The 15,225-nt window shown below is 50.3% G+C and overlaps 1 protein-coding gene across 1 annotated transcript in view; it reads left to right on the top strand.

Annotated features, from left to right (window-relative positions):
• The window catches only part of LRRC75A (leucine rich repeat containing 75A), a 67,879-nt gene that overhangs the window by 1,543 nt on the left and 51,111 nt on the right, over positions 1 to 15,225 (top strand). The window lies entirely within an intron of this gene.

Below are 15,225 nucleotides of genomic sequence, written 5' to 3'. Positions count from 1 at the left end.
CTGGGCATTAGCTGAGAAGCAACACCACCGAAAGTTGCTGTGAGCAAACAGAAAGGCAGCTGAGGAGCACTGCTCTGTATCCAGCAAATTAGCTTTTAACCTTTTCTACTGATAGATGGTGATAAAAAGACTGAAGCGCTGGGCATTTTCAAGGCTCTGGGGTACACAGGGCTTTGAAAACCAGCAAGTTTTCCATGCAAGCTGAAAACAGACCTGGCTACAAACTTGGTTTTTCTCCCAAGGAGCCTTCAAGGCACCCAGCTGTTCAGCGTAACCAGTTCTACCACCTGGGGAAAAGTTGCTCAGATCTTTGCTGGGCATCGGGAGTTGCTTTCTTGCCCCATAGGTCTGCTCGGTGTCAGTCTGTCTACGTGAAAACAGCTGGTCTAGAGTCTCGTGGTTTCCTTCTTGATTTTTTTTTTTTTTCTTATTTTTTTTCTCCCCATTTTCTGGTCCTGTTAACTTTTTAGCAGGTGGATGTGTTGTCTGGGGCATGTCCCTGACCCCTTCACCCCCTTGTGAGGCACACTTCCAGTTACCCACTGCTGCCCGGCTGGTTTATGTGACGCAGGGCTATCTTTGGAGCAGTCCTGCTGAGAAATCTGAACAGTTTTGTATGTGTTTGCGTTCCTTTATAGAAAGCTCTTGTGACTGACTCTCAACCATGAGATAAGGTGCTTTTTCTGAGATGAATATGCCCCCCACATGGGAGCTGGGGGTACGACTCTTGGGGACAACGACCGTTTCTGTCTGGGATCTGTGTGGTCGCAGTGGGTGACACACACAGCCAGGAGATCCCCACGGGACAGAAGCGGCCGGGAGTTGGCAGCAGATCTGTGCCAAAATATCGTCCCCTCTCAGCCCTGTCAAACCCTTATCATTGCACCAGCAGCCCATTGGAGCTGGCAGAAAGGCAGGTGCTAATTTTAGAAGGTGTTTCTATCACCCCCCCCAAAAAAAAAACCAAACAAACCAACAATCTCTGTGCCTGTGAAGTACCGTGAGTGCTCCCAAGTTCTCTCTGGCTCCAGACACTGGTTTTTCTCAATGATGCTTTGGACCTTCCTCTCCCTCCCCGCGGGTTGGCTGTACAGGGTGTGAGGGAGCTGGGAATGTGTCACATCAGCTGCCCAGATGCCAAATCTGACCGTGGGGACATCCCATCATCTGACTAAGCGGGGGGAAAAAGCGCTAGAAATTAATTTTAAAGTTCTGGGGAAAGCAGGGAACCTGTTACAGTCAGATAAGTCTTTGTGAGTGAGTGTTTCTGAAGAGCTTGCTCTGATAAAATATATCTTAGTGTCAAAATAGGGAACACTTTGTCCTAGATACTATAATAGACTCGAAGCACGTTTTTAATGAGACGGTATTATTCCTTGCCTGCGGGTAGTGAATGTGGGATACCCCACTGAACAAATCCCAATCGCTGTGGTTTTTGATGGGCTGACTCTCGGGAGGTGGCGTTTTGGGGGTGCATTGGTGATGCTCGGTTCACTCTCCAGGCTCTGGGGCTGTGAGGCAGTGGGGAGTCTTCGAGGGCTGAGCTCCTGCTGCTTCCCAGCTGGAAAACGCGGATTTGAGGGGAAGGACAAGCAGAGAGGGATGGACGGGTGATCACGGTGGGGCAGAGACCTCTTCTTGTGAGCTATTAATGCAGCATCCACCGCAGAGGGGTTGTGATTAGGGTTGGTCCGTGTAGTTGCTGACATAACGTGCAATGATGATGATGCTGCAAAACAGGTTTTCGTGCAAACCCAGTGACCTGGTGCCCAGCTCTCGCTTTTGTTTATTCTTTCTATTTTTTGAAAATCCCTGTGATTTAGGTCACTGGGAGCCTTTCCGCTGATTCGACCGAGTTCTGAAGGCAGCCCAGTGTGCTGGCGAGGGGGTGTGTGACAGCATCCCCACCTTCGGAGGTGCCCCATCCTTTTTTTCAAGTGGGACGAGCATGTTGCCAGGCCTGAGGCTGCCCAGCCTCTCAGCTTTCTTTGACGTAACGTTCTGCCCGACCCACCCGCTACAAGATGAGGTTTGGGGGTTGTTCTCCTCCCGCCTGCCAGGGCCCCCACAAAAGCTGTGCTTGATAATCAGCCAAAGGGCAGGGCAGCAAACCCATATTTTAAATGTTGTGCTGGAGCACGGGCAGGTCCTGCCTTTCCCTCCCCACCACTGGCACCGATGCTCAGCGATTCACCACATTTATCCATCCTGCTCCCCTCCCCTGAAGTAGGAGGGATGCTGTTTTCGTTACAGGCTTTCGTAAGGATTAATTAGTGTTTCCAAGAATGCTTGAAGGCTGCAAACAACTATAAAAGTGCTAAGATACGAGGCAGACTTCTCTTTGCTTAAAAAGATTAAAAACGTGAACAGCAGACGGACTTACTTGTTTCGAGGCTGCTCTTCAGAGAGGTCAGAAGTGGCCTCTGGTGCGGAGGCAATTTGATCCAACTGCCTGCCCTCAAAATAACATTTATGTTGTTGCTGCCTGCAAGAGGCTGGCAGTGGCCGTTCAACAGGGTATGTTCTGTTTGGGCACAGCCGGCCTGATTTAATGACAGGTTCTTTAGTTAGAGATACCGGTTGCTCTTTCCTTCTGCTCTGGTAACGCTGTCAACTGCCTGGAGCCCAAACCCCACCCTGCAAAATTAAAATCCCCTCCCAAAAAAGTGCTGTCTGCTGCCCTCTTTGGATGAGGTGTGTTTTCCCGTAAGCAGTTCAATGTATGGGAGGATAAGTGAAAGTACACTGAAATACTTAATATTTTGTTGAGGCTGGAGTTTGGGGTTGCAAGAAGCTTGCTAGTCACCCGGATGGAGCTGGTTGCCTTTCATAGAAGTAATCCTTGTGCTGAATAATTCGGAATTCTGTTCCTCTGCTATAATGTAACTTCCTAGATTTACCTGTTGGCATCTTCTCTGCTTTCCTGCAAGGAGCTGCTGTAGACCCTCACCCTTAGAGAGGATGAAAACTGAATTAGTTGGGGGTGTCCGGCACTTGGAGAAGCCTGGGACCCTGCAGCCCGACCCTGCTGGCTGCCACGGGTGGGACAATTGCGGCTTCTGTTTGCCGTGGAATTGCTGTGTCGGTTGCCACCAGTGGCAGAATGGGCTAGGCTTTAATATTACCTAGTGTATCGCTTTTCTTTTTTTTTCTTTTTTTGACACGCTCTTAAGTTTCAGTGGTTAAAGCAGCCAAGTGCTGTCAGTATATTAAATTCTGGGAGTGTCTCTCCTGCTGGGGAGAGGATTTGTAAAACAAAGCATGTTTTCCTCCTCTCTGCTGCCAAATGGATCGTTTTCCCAAGCAAAATGGTGAGGCGCTTCCCAGCACATTACGTTTCGCTCGAAGAATTTGCCATTGGTTATGGCTCGACGTGGAGTTTTTGCTGGGCTGTTGCTGCTGCTCCGGCGGAGCTGGGCTGGTGGGAGAGGGGAGGAGGAGGCGGCATCCGCCGGCTTTGGGCATCACCTGCACAGGGCAGGAGGTTCCAGGGATTACAGGGAAAAAAAAAAAAAAAAAAAGAAAAAGAGGGCAAAGTATTGTAATAAAAACCTCCGGGCGCTGAAGATGGCCAGCAGCCAAATGGCAAGGTCCAGGGCGCGGCGAAGCTGCGTGACTTGTAAGGTGGCTTCTCTGCTCACACCAGCCTTGTGATGATGGGGTGTGAAGGGCAAGGGAAGAGGGGTCAGGGCCCCAAATGGGCAAAGACAGCACGATAACTCCAGTTTGCAAGAAGGGGCCGGAGACAAACGTGTTCTGATGCCCAGGGAGCCGTGCAGAGCCTGTGCCCGTGGTGTAGGCAGCCACCTCTTTGCTGGGGACAGTCCGGGATCCCGGTGGCCTGTCCCCCAAATACAGCCCTGCCATGGATGCAGGCGTCCCCCTGCCCCATCCAATGCCAACCCCAGGGTTTTGCAGCCAAAGGTTGGGGGGAACAAGGCAAGACGTGTCCCGACGCCTGCCCCGCTGGGTCGGTGATTAAATGCCTGCTACTTCTGAGCAGCTGCCTGGTGCCATGGGGACCGCATGGCGCAGGGATGCTTTGTTAATTAAATGATGAATATCTTCATCGTAAGAGGGGGCTCGGCCAGGGGGAATAGTAGGAAAAAAAAAAAAAAAGGCTAATGTAGCAACAGTTCACTTTGGGTTTCTGTGAGCTTCTCCTTGTTACACCAGAGCAAAGGCCTGCATGATAAAATTAAAAAGCAATTCTTAGAGACAGTCCTTCTGCTTAATTAACATTGGCAAGTGCATTAAATGGCAGCTGACTTACCCAAGTTGTGCCTGTGATTTATATCACACCGAGCCCTTCCTCCCTGTCCCTATTTTCTTCCCCCAGTGCTGGGGGTTTCGCCCTGTCCGGGGAGGCAGGAGCTGTTGGGGGCAGTTTGGGGCAGGGTTGGGAGGGCAGTGAGCCGTGGGCTGGGGCAGCAATGAGGCAGCAAAAGGCCAGGAACCTTCCTGGGGAGGGTCAGCATTGCTTCTCGAGCTCGCAAAGAGAGAAACGTGGATGTTTCCAAACCTTCTTGGCAAGCCGGCTCCAGCATCTTGCGGGTGCTCGGAGATGCTGAGATGGGGAGGAGAAGGTTTAGCTGAGTTCAGACCGGCTGGGCAATGTTACACCTGGGCGGGCTTGAAAATCAGTCACCTGTGAAGATGCATTTGGCCCCTTGGTGTAACTTTGTGCGTTCACTAAAAGCTCCTGAAGCATTTTGTGGCCCCATGTCAGCCTGGTCTATCCTGTTTCCTCGAAAATAAGACAGGGTCTTATACAATTTTTGCTCCAAAAGGTGCTTACTTTTTTACATGTGTAGCTGCCTGGATACTATTTAAATTGAGTTTTTAATGAAGTGTAACTAGGGCTTTGGAGTAGGGCTTATATTTCAAGCATCCTCAAAAATCCTGAAAAATCATGCTAGGGCTTATTTTTGGGGTAGATCTTATTTTCGGGGAAACAGGGTTTGTGTTACACTTAGTGCGTTACGCAATGTGCACCTTCACAGCACACACTGTGTGCCAGGGTTGCTTTCGGGGTGATTTATTTCCCCAAACCGCTCTTCAGAGACAGAGATGCTGTTGCATAGTAGATCCCCGTGGAGGCGAGTATGTTGTCAGGCAAGTTTACGATGGTTGCGGTGTCTTTGGCAGCTCATCGGGATGAAGGCGATGTTTTTCGGTGCCACCTTGGCTCAGATTCAAACTTTCTCCCCAAAGGATGCCGGTCCCCAGCTTTGCACCAGCCTGGAAGCACGCGCTTCAGCCCTGCCGATGCCAAAACTGCTTCGATATTCCTCCTTAGCTGTGCGGTTGGATGTGCTTATTGACATCTAGAGCAGAGCTTGGGGAGCGCTGCGCTCCGGTTGATACGATGCAGCTCAGCCACAGCCCGCGGGTGCCTCGGAGCTGGACTGTGCTGCACTGCACTTGCTTTTGACCCCGTGCACACCAGCCATGGGGCATCACCCCCGTGGAGACCATCCTGTGGCCCCTGGGATGCTGGAGGAACTCAGCAGCGTCATTTCTGCCACACGAGCAGTTGCCTGGTTCCTCCTCCTGAGCACTAAGAGCAGCTGATGTGCCCAGGGCTGGAGATTTTTGGCTCCCCGCATCCTGCGAGCTGCTGGCGGGAGGGCAGGGATGAAGAGTTTTTTGCAGCATTGGGCTTGTTTTTTGCGGAGGAGCTGGGGCTGAGGCTTTGCCTGCAGCGCTGGGCAGCGCAGGTGGAAGTTGGGTTGGTGGAGGTTGGGTTGGTGGAAGTTGGGTAACCGGCTTTGGGATTTGCACTGTTTCCTCTGGTTTGGGTTACTGATGAAACCACCAGCGCTCCCCACAGTTATTTTTAACCCTTAGGCTGCTGGAGGCATTGACAGCAAACGATGGTGCCTGGCAGCGGTGGGGTGTTTTCTGCTCTCCTCGCCGTGCTCCCCAACCCTGCCCTGCTGCAAGCTGCTGTCTTGCAGCATCCTTTCTCTGCTCGCTTCCCATCCTGGCTCCTTCTGCCCTTCTTCCTTCCCCCATGGGATTCTCAGGTGGATGTGTCCTGGTGTCTGCTTGGCATCCGAGCCGCCTGGCTTTAATTAACCCCCCTGTTTGCTGTTGCTCCTCCTAAGGAAAATGTGGTTTTGGGGGATGCTGAGATGCAGGGAGGGAGGGGAAGGTCAGGCAACGCAGGGCAGGGCAGAGGTGGGACGTGTTTGGCAGCGTGGGCTCGATCCCCGGCGCCCTGTGTGCAGCAGTGATGCTCACTCTGCCACGGGCATGGAGCACAGTGGGTCTTCTCTGCTAACGGGGGTGTCCTCCCTGGGACTGGGGTATCGGAACAGAGGCGAGGTTCCTGCCTGCGCCCTCTCTGGAGCCAGAATTCTCCAAGCTGGCAGAGGCTAATGGTTGCAGTTGGCAAGCCAGCCCCTATTCAGCACTTTATCTGTTTATATAATAGCAGGAATGTGTCTTTTTTTCCCCCCTCCAGGCTGCTGCAGCTTTCACATCTGATGTGAAATGCAGGCAGTTCCAGGCTCCAGCCCTCAGACAGGCTGGCGTGCACCTTTTTTTTTTTTTTTTCCTTTTAATCTTGCTTCAACCTATAAAATCCCCGTGCCTGAGGATGTCTTCTCTCTCTTGCCAGCCCGTGGGTGTGACAGCTGTGCAAGGAGAGACCTCCCTGCAGATCCCAGCACTGGGACCTGCGCCGTGATGGTGTGTAGGGCTCTCGGTGGGCAGGGATACAGGGGAATGCACTTGAAATTCAGTATATTGTAGCTTCTTATTAAGTTTAGATCGATAACAATATTCTACATGTTGAGGGGGTTTGTGACCACGGCTTCCTCTTAGGTAAAGGAGATGGTTATATATCAATTTCAGTCTTGTACAAAAGGGGTACAGGATTTTTTCGGCATTTAGCTTCTTCTGCAGGTCCCAGCCAAAAGCCTAATGTGATTTAATGCGTAATTCTACTTCTCTCTTTTCTGTATCTCGGCCTCTTTCTCCTAAAACTTCTGGAGAAAAGACCAGCGAACGGTAAATTTAGTCTTGCCTCTGAAAGCAAAAGCAAATTGTCCTTTCCCTTCCTCCCCGAGCAGAAGGGTTTAGCTCCGATTACTCCTGGCTCTGACCTTGCTGCTTTGCGAGCCGGAGCTGCTTCTAGCTTTCCAGAATTCTCAGATCTTTCTGAGACTCCCTGCCTTTCAGACTTTGTGTCTCTCAAAGTTGGCGACGCTTTCTTAGTGCGAGGGTTTGAGCCCACAGCTCCGGGGAGAGCCTCGGCCACGCACCGGAGCCGGCGGGAGGGAGGTGCCTCCTTCCTCGTGCCTTTGGGTATCTCGAGGGGCGTCTCATTCCTTAGGACATCTTTATATTAAGTCTTCCCAGAGGCCTGGCTCTCTTGCCATTACAGAGCAGGACTCAGGTTTGATATCAATGGAGGAATTTCTTTACGAGACGTGTCTGGGTTTTACGCGTGTTCCAACAGCTTTGTTGCCCCACGTTTGGTTTCCTCGAGCTCTGCTATCCACGGGCTGCTGCTTTTGGTCCTTTAACACCCTGTTTGCCTTTGAGGTTGTTTTTTGGAGAGTAGCAGCTGCATTTCTAGGGCTGTTTCGCTGCAGACCTGCTCCTGCTTCCGACTGCCCGTCCCTGCGCGGTTTTGCAACGTTTGTGGACGTGCTCACGGGGAGCAGGGGGTTGCATTCATGTGTTGCACAAGAGGTTATTTCTAAGGCACTGTCTCTAAACTTCTAATAGTTATTGAGTTGAAATGAATGAAAATTAACTAAAGGAGAGCCCAGCCAACCAGCCTGCACTCTGAGCAGGACCCTCAAGTGCAGGGGGAGGGTGTGCGTGTTTCTTTGGAGGATGGGGAAGCGTGTGCTGGGTTTCTCAGCTCCTTGCTTTACGTTTAGCTACAAAAAAAAAGAGAAAATGAATTGCTAGCTGGGAAAGCAAAAGTATGCCAAGTTAGCAAATCTGTGCCTGGGAGCCCCTGGTCTTGTGGCTGGGTACCACATTGGAAATGCTCCCAGAGCTCCCTCTTCCTCCATCTCTGGGGATGCTTAAACTGGGACCACTGCGGGGATGGCTGGGAGCTGGCGAGCAATTAATTACTCTCCTTTCCGCAGAGCTGTTCCTTCGCCCCCATCTTCCCCAAGGCCAGGCAGATCTTGGCACAACAATTAAATCCCAGCAGGCGAAAGCAAAATCTGCTGAGGAAGGAGAGCAGATGTGCCCTCAGCCTTTCGCAGCCTACGGTGGGAAATGGTTATTTCAGCTGGAGACGTGCCGAGGGTTTTTGCTGGGACGTCTCTCTCCGTTCCCACCCTGTCTGTAGAGCTGGTCCTGTGGAGCACAGTTCTTGTGGTGGGGACCGGTGGTACCATCTCTCTGAGCATGGTTTGGGGAACCCCCACCTCCTTCATATATTTCCATATATACCATCCATTTGGATACAGCTCTCCCTGCTTCACAATTGGAAGAACTGGGGATTTGAAGGAAACCTCGCTCCCGGTGGCTTCCTGGGCAAAGGCAGAAAGTGTGAAGCAATTTGGGATGCGAGTGTGAATGACCTACATATCCATGGTCATGACCGCCGCCAAAATCAGCAAGGAGGGAATCGTGATTTAAGCAGTCTGTTTTTGTGGGAAGGGATTTTTTTTTTTTTTTGGTCATTCTGTAAGGAAGAGGATGTTTTCCTGTTTGGTTGTAAAAAGCTGCTTCTGCTTGGTGTAATCAGATACTTCCTTTTCTGAGCAAGGGGCCGGGTGGATCTGGGGGCATTTATTTAGGCAGCTGTTCGGCTGGGTGATTAATTTTTTATGTTTTTATTCTAGTGGGAAATGGCGAATTTTGGGTTTATGCGATTGATTTATTTTTTTGTATTTCTGACTCAGGTTACATGGAGATGAAAACAAGAGTTTAAAATGCAGAAACCTAGTATTTTAATGTTATTTGATCAGTTAATAAACTAGAAATGTGCTGGACATGTAGGGCAGACAAAGTAAATGTCTCAAAACACATTTTACATTTGAAACTAGTTGATTCATTAACTAGAACGTTAATTGTATGTAATGAATTACACTTCTGGTCACCGTAATTAGCGATCTTGGCCACCCGGGTTGCAGTTTACTTGCAGATTGGAAAACATGCGTTTCTCTGTTGTGCTCATGATTTGTTCATGGGGTTGTTGAAGTTTGGGTGTTGAGCTGAACGAGGCGAATTAACTGAAATGAAGATGTTTTCTTTGTCCTTATGAGAGAGCCAGGCTCCTCCAAAAGCTGTGTTTGTATTTCAGCCTTTTCTGGTTGTGTTTTCATCAATGACTTTCCTTAAAACTTTGGCAGCTGGCATGTCCTGCTTGCCTAGGCTAACGTAAGCTGTTTAATATTAAAGCATGGCCATAGGCTGGCACCATCTTAAATCGCTTGTTTGAAATAAGTGTTTTAAAGTCAATGTATTCGATGTTTAAAGCAATTTTAAATGGCTATATTAATTGAATTTTCATGTCATTGAATGGAATCCTTGTGCAAGCCACTCCTTAATTCTTCCTTAGCAAGGTTGGGCATTTAGTAATCTCTTTGCTGAGCCAAACGCCTTTACCACTGGGTTTCTCAGAAGAGACTGAGCAATCTGGGAGGATCCCAACCTGCCGTACCTCCCTTACCCCCAGTTTGGAGGCACCTGCCAAGGTAGATCCTCAGGGGAGCATCCAAATTCCCCGGTGCCAGAGAGGGCAGCTGCTATGAAAGTCTTCAAGAAAGATTTCACTTTCCAAGCTTCTTCCCTCTGAGCCAAGTACCAAATGCCAGATCCCAATACAGAACACCCTCTGCTCTCCCTAACGGTTAAAAATCTTGTCCTGGAAATAAAAACACAGAAGCAGGCGATAAGACATGCAAAAATACTTAATTTTTTCCCATAACCCCCAAAACCTGCTGACTTTACTTCAATTATATGTTCCTGTAAGACAGGGGCAAGGTTCCCAGTTACCCATGGTGTAAATCACAGCACTGAGTCTTGGGGTGGGAAGACGGGAGACTTTTGAAACACCCTGAGAAAAGTGGAGGTAATTTGCCCCAGCTGATGGTCTCATCCATTACCTTCCCATTTAGTATCCCATTTTTCTTGCGGGTGTTTTGAGAGGAAACTCTCATCTCGGCAATTCCCTTCCTCGGGCCGCCTGGCAGCCTCTCGTACAGCGGACAAAAATCAATATATTATTACGTGTGCCATTACCAACCTGTCAGGCTGTATAATGGGAATTACAGACTGGCTGCCCGGCAAGCGGGGCGAGGGTTGTGGTTTATACAGCCGAGCGTGAGGTTGTGCTTTTCATCCTCTCTTCAGATGACAAGTGTAGCTCTTAACCAAATACCTTAGCGCCCTAAAAAACATCGAGCATCACCAGCGTGGGTGATGTCCTTCCATGTCTCTGTGGTGTTACTTGTGGCAAGGCTGCGATGTCTGAGTTACAACGGGCTTGGGAAAGACCCTGACCCAAGTGAGCACTTAATGGATGTAGGTGAAAGCCCTATTTCTGCCCCAAGTGAGAGCTGCTGGTGCGCTGAATGTTCGTAGCAGGGCCGTGTAGCCCAGCCGGTGCTGCTGGGGACTCTGGGTTTGTTAAGTTCCGTCGTGCCTCAGTTTTCCCGGGTGTAAAGTAGGAGTGTGCTCTGGAACTGCATCTGGTGGGGTGCGTGGGGACTCGCCTTAGGGAAGGCTCCTCTTCCCTGGGACTTGCTGATGCAAGCACGCTTTCAGTATTCAGCTGAGTTATTTCACTGATTTGGCTTAAGCAGGGGAAAAAGGTGTCTTTGAACCGTATGTACACAACATCTGCTTTCTGACATCTACTGTTTGAGTATAAAAATCCAGTCCTTTCCATGGGTGAATGCCAGAAGAGGCATTTCTCCTCTCTTGCCTTTTTACTTAGGATGAGGGTGTCAGCAGCTCTGAGAGCTGTTAGGACTCCGGGTTGTCCCAGCTTTTAGGATGTGTGCATCTCTGTAAACCTCCTGGGTGTGGGCATCATCTGTGACAGCAGGTCCCTGCTCCCACATGGGGACCAGCTGCTGTAACTGTACCATGAGCTGACTTTCCAGTCCATGGCACTGCTTATTAAGTGAATAGGCTGAACTGCAAAAAAGAAATGGCGTGGGTGCACTTTCTGACCTTTTGCATGCATGGCTTGGAGCTGCTTGGTCTTCCCTCTTTTTTCCTTCCCACCCTGTTGCTGTCCAGAGGAGGGTGGAGAATTTGGCACGGTGCATGTGGCGGGGTCAGCTCGTCTGCACCAGCACAAGGTTTGGCTCCAGTGAACCGCTCCATCCCTGTTCAAACAGATGTGAAGCAGTTCTCTGATGAGATTAACTCCCTGAAACGTGGCAAGAAATCTCTGCTTGGGGTGCTTTCATCTCTTGCCCATCAGCTGCTATTCTCCACCAACACGAAGAAAATAAATAAGCTAAACTCCTCTCCTGCAAGCCATTAAAAAAAAAAAAAATCTCTTTTAGTGTTGCCGCATCGTGTAAACCAACTGTATTTTCTAGAAGGACTCATGTTTGCTTATGTGCCTGCCCTTCAGAGGAGACAGTGTCCGAGCAAGAATGTAGTAGCCTGAAACAATCCCAAAAGGTGGGAATAAGGTGCCGTTCCTGCAAGTTCAGGTCATTTCGCAGTGCGCTCTCTGTTAATTGCAGAAGGATGAGAATGACACCTTGCTGCAAAGTCCTGGCAGGACCCAATGCTGACCAGCCTCCATCTCTGGATACTTCATCTCTGACCAAGCCAGCGGGGCGTCACAGGGCTGATTTGCAGCTCATGCGCTCCGGGCTGTGCCGCTGGTTAAACTGGATGCATCTGTCTCCAGAGAGAGCTGCGCAAAGCAAAAGAAAGAGTGGGGAGGGGGAAAAGTTGGGTTTGTGTTTGGGTTCTGGACTGGGACCTGAGCATCTGCTGTGTGTGTTTGTGCAATGCACACTTTTTTGGCCTGACCCAGCTTTTGCCGTCATGGCAGCTAAATGTGGAAGAGGCAGCGATGTGGAGGGAGCAAGCAGCAGGTTGCAGCAGGACTGTGATGCACAGGGAGAGATGTGGCTTCGCTGCCCGATGCTGTTGGGCTGTGCTCAGCCTTGAGCAGAGCTCGGGAGAAAGTCCTTGGCAAACCAAATGGGGCTGGTTTGTGGGTGAGATCAGCTTGGCCAAAAGGATTTGCAAGGGCTGGGTGCCAACGGGTGAAACGCAAAGGTTTATCACCCTTGGGAAGCAGGCAGATGGGGTCTCGTGGCTCTCCTCTTGCAGCAGTCTTTGCCTCCATCACCCCTCCAAACCCCATGTAATAGGGGAAAGCACCTTTCCCACTCGCTTTGCAGAGGGAATGGAGGGGCAGGAAGGCTGAGCATCCCCCTGGTAAAGGAGAACATCCTCTGGAGCAGCGAAAGTCCCAGGAGCAGGGACAGCGGTGTCCGGAGGTGACAGAGCCGTGAGGAGGGCTCGGAGCAGCTGCTCTTTATCTCTTTCTGAATGTGCATGTCGGGAAAGATAAGGGGTGAAAAAAGGAAAGTCATAAAGCGAATTGAGTCTGCTTGTCAGCCTACTGGCCCTCAGAAGTAGGTTTTTCCAACCTTCTCTACTTGTCAGTGGTGATTTTGAATAAGCCTGTGGCATCTTCAGAGAGAAAAGAGGGGTTTTTTTCTGATTTAATGTCTTGCAAAAGAAGTCTTTCCTTCAGGCATGATTCCTTGGCATTCCTTGCAAGGAGGAAGGTCACAAGACTTGCTGTGTGTTAAATGCCACCCCAGCTGACTGTAAATGCCGTAGTTTACCCCCGTCTCTTGTGCGTAAGGCTATAGGTGTCTGGTTCACCACGGGCCAGTTGCTTCTACACTTGGTCACCAGCCCAATGACTGTATAAGTCATGTCTCAGTGCTTGTCTTGCTATTGAAATCAGCTGTTTCATGGCCAATTGAGGAATTACAGCCCAGGGTTGTGGATGTCTCGGTAGGACTGTCGCAGGGAAGGGAAAGCTCTGCTCACCAGCGGACAGAGCTGCGTGGTGAGCTCATCCTGGCTTTGCTCTTGCTCAGCTCATCGTCTTGCATCAAGTTTCAGCGATTATTCAGCCCTGCGGTTGTATCTGGAAAGCAATATTAAGAGGTCGGTCCTGCGTCCCGAAGGTTTCTAGGGTTCTTCTTTCTCTGCTGTTAACTTCAGGAGAAACTGGTGGTCAAAAATATTAGTGTTGGCTATTTTGAAGTTGGAAAGTAAACGTTCCTGGCCTGTAATGCTGTGGTGGGAGTTTCAAGCCAAAGATTTTTGGTTTAGCACCTGTGGAAATATTCTTTGGCCATAGCATTTCGTGGAGTCTAGCTTAGTTTTCCCAGGAAGGCTCAACCACCCACGGAGACGTACGAGGGATTAGCAGGGTGCTCTGTTACCGCCGGCATTTCAGGCCTCTGCTTCCTGGGATAGTGTCACGTTGTAAGGCAACAGGGAAATAACCCAGGGCATGGAGACAGAGGCTTTTCTTGCTGGGTGCTTCACTGATGTTCCTCCAAGGTTTGTGCAAGGGGAGGTTTTGGCTGTCCCTGCAGACTGCAGGAGCAGAACTCATGGGTGCGTTGCCTCGGCTCTTCTAGAGCTGCCTCCTGCCTTGTTACTGGGACTGACTGGTGATCCTTCTAGTCCTTGTCTCGGACCACAACAGTGGAGGGTGGGTAGAAGGGTGGAAGGAAACTCCCAGTCAGGTTGGGAGCAACAAGAAGCAAAAGCCTGTACTGAAATCTGCGTTATGTCAGCCTGAAGTGCACGCGCTCTGGCAGGACTCAGCAGTGGAAGCAGCAGATTTCCAAGAAGCCGTCTCCTGCAAAGTGAGCTCGAGGTGTGGTTATTGTCATGCACAAGTGTCAGCTAATAGCGTGCAATCTGCTGGGCATCACACTGCCACAAATCCATCATGTGCTGAATTTCCTTCGCAGAAGCTTCCTGGGCAAAGGTGCGTTTTCTGTCTAGGTCGTCCCGAGTTCGTCTGGCACACGCTGCCGGCATCTTTCCTGGGAAATGAAATATCAACAAGAGCAACTTAATGGCCCTGACTGTCAAACAAAGCAGAAATAGTCTCATTTTTAAATTGGGGAGGGGGGACTTGGACACGTCTTACTGCTGAGCAAGATGTATGGCGGCTCCCGGGCAGGCAGGAGGGGATGGCTTTGCTTTTCCCTTCCACCTCCCAGCCTTGCTGCTGTGGGTTTGGAGGTGCAGAGAGCACCTATTCCCCCTTGTAGAGGACCCAGAGCCTGCAAACAGGGCAAGGGGCATGGAACAACAGCGAAGAAGCTGTTTATTGTCTGTGTCTGTTCAGCACCGCGAATGAAACCTGGACGAATTTCTCTTCTTGGCCAAGTGCAGGGGTCTCTGGCCGCGTGTGGGTTAATCTGTCACATCCCTCGCAGCCACCACCCTCCAGCCCTTCTGCAGGGATGTGTGGTGAAATGAAGAGGAGGATTTTATTAGCACTTACTGGAAATGTTTGCTGGCAAGTCCGTGTGCTGGCTCTTGCAGGGCAGAGCACTTCATGGACCAGCCCAGCCTGCAAATTGCCGGCGTCTCCTGGGACCTCGCTGCCTGATTTTGTGCAAAATGCTCTTCCACTGATCACTTAAGCTGCATTTCGCTCTCGTGAGCTGATGTTTGTGGTGTGGCTTGGCCATCGCTTCTGGAGTCATAACGTGCTGCTGTGAAGGGACCGAGGTGGAGAGGGCAGTGGCAGAGAAGTTTCGCTTAACAAAAGCCTGTATTAAGTGCTCTGCTAATCAAAGCCCTTTGGCTTCAGTTGGACTTAAACATTTGCTTGTAGTTAATCAGGTATTTAAGTGGTTTTCGGATTTGGCAAGCGTGAGATAAGGTATCCCAAAGGAGGAGGAGGAGAGCAGAACCATGGCCTCCCAAATAAAGGTGTTGGTGAATGTGGTCCTTAAAGGGCTCCATTTCATGCTCGACAGACTAATCAGTGTGGTTATCAGGATTAATTCAATAAGCTCACGCTGCCCCAGCGCTGGGGACCAAGCTTTTCAGAACGTGGGCTGAGCTACCTGCACCTTCAGGCATCTTTGCACCACTACAGATCTGCTTGGCTTTCCATCGTTTTATTCTCCATCTTGCTGCCAGGGAAGCTGAAGAAAAGAGAAATCAAGTTATTTGCCCAAGACTCTGCAACAATTCGTCAACTAGCATGGAGAG

The sequence above is a fragment of the Caloenas nicobarica genome, chromosome 17 (assembly GCF_036013445.1).
Source record: "Caloenas nicobarica isolate bCalNic1 chromosome 17, bCalNic1.hap1, whole genome shotgun sequence".
Lineage (NCBI taxonomy): Eukaryota > Metazoa > Chordata > Aves > Columbiformes > Columbidae > Caloenas > Caloenas nicobarica.
Note: the sequence above shows the minus strand (reverse complement) of the source record. Positions and strands in the feature narration are given on the sequence as shown.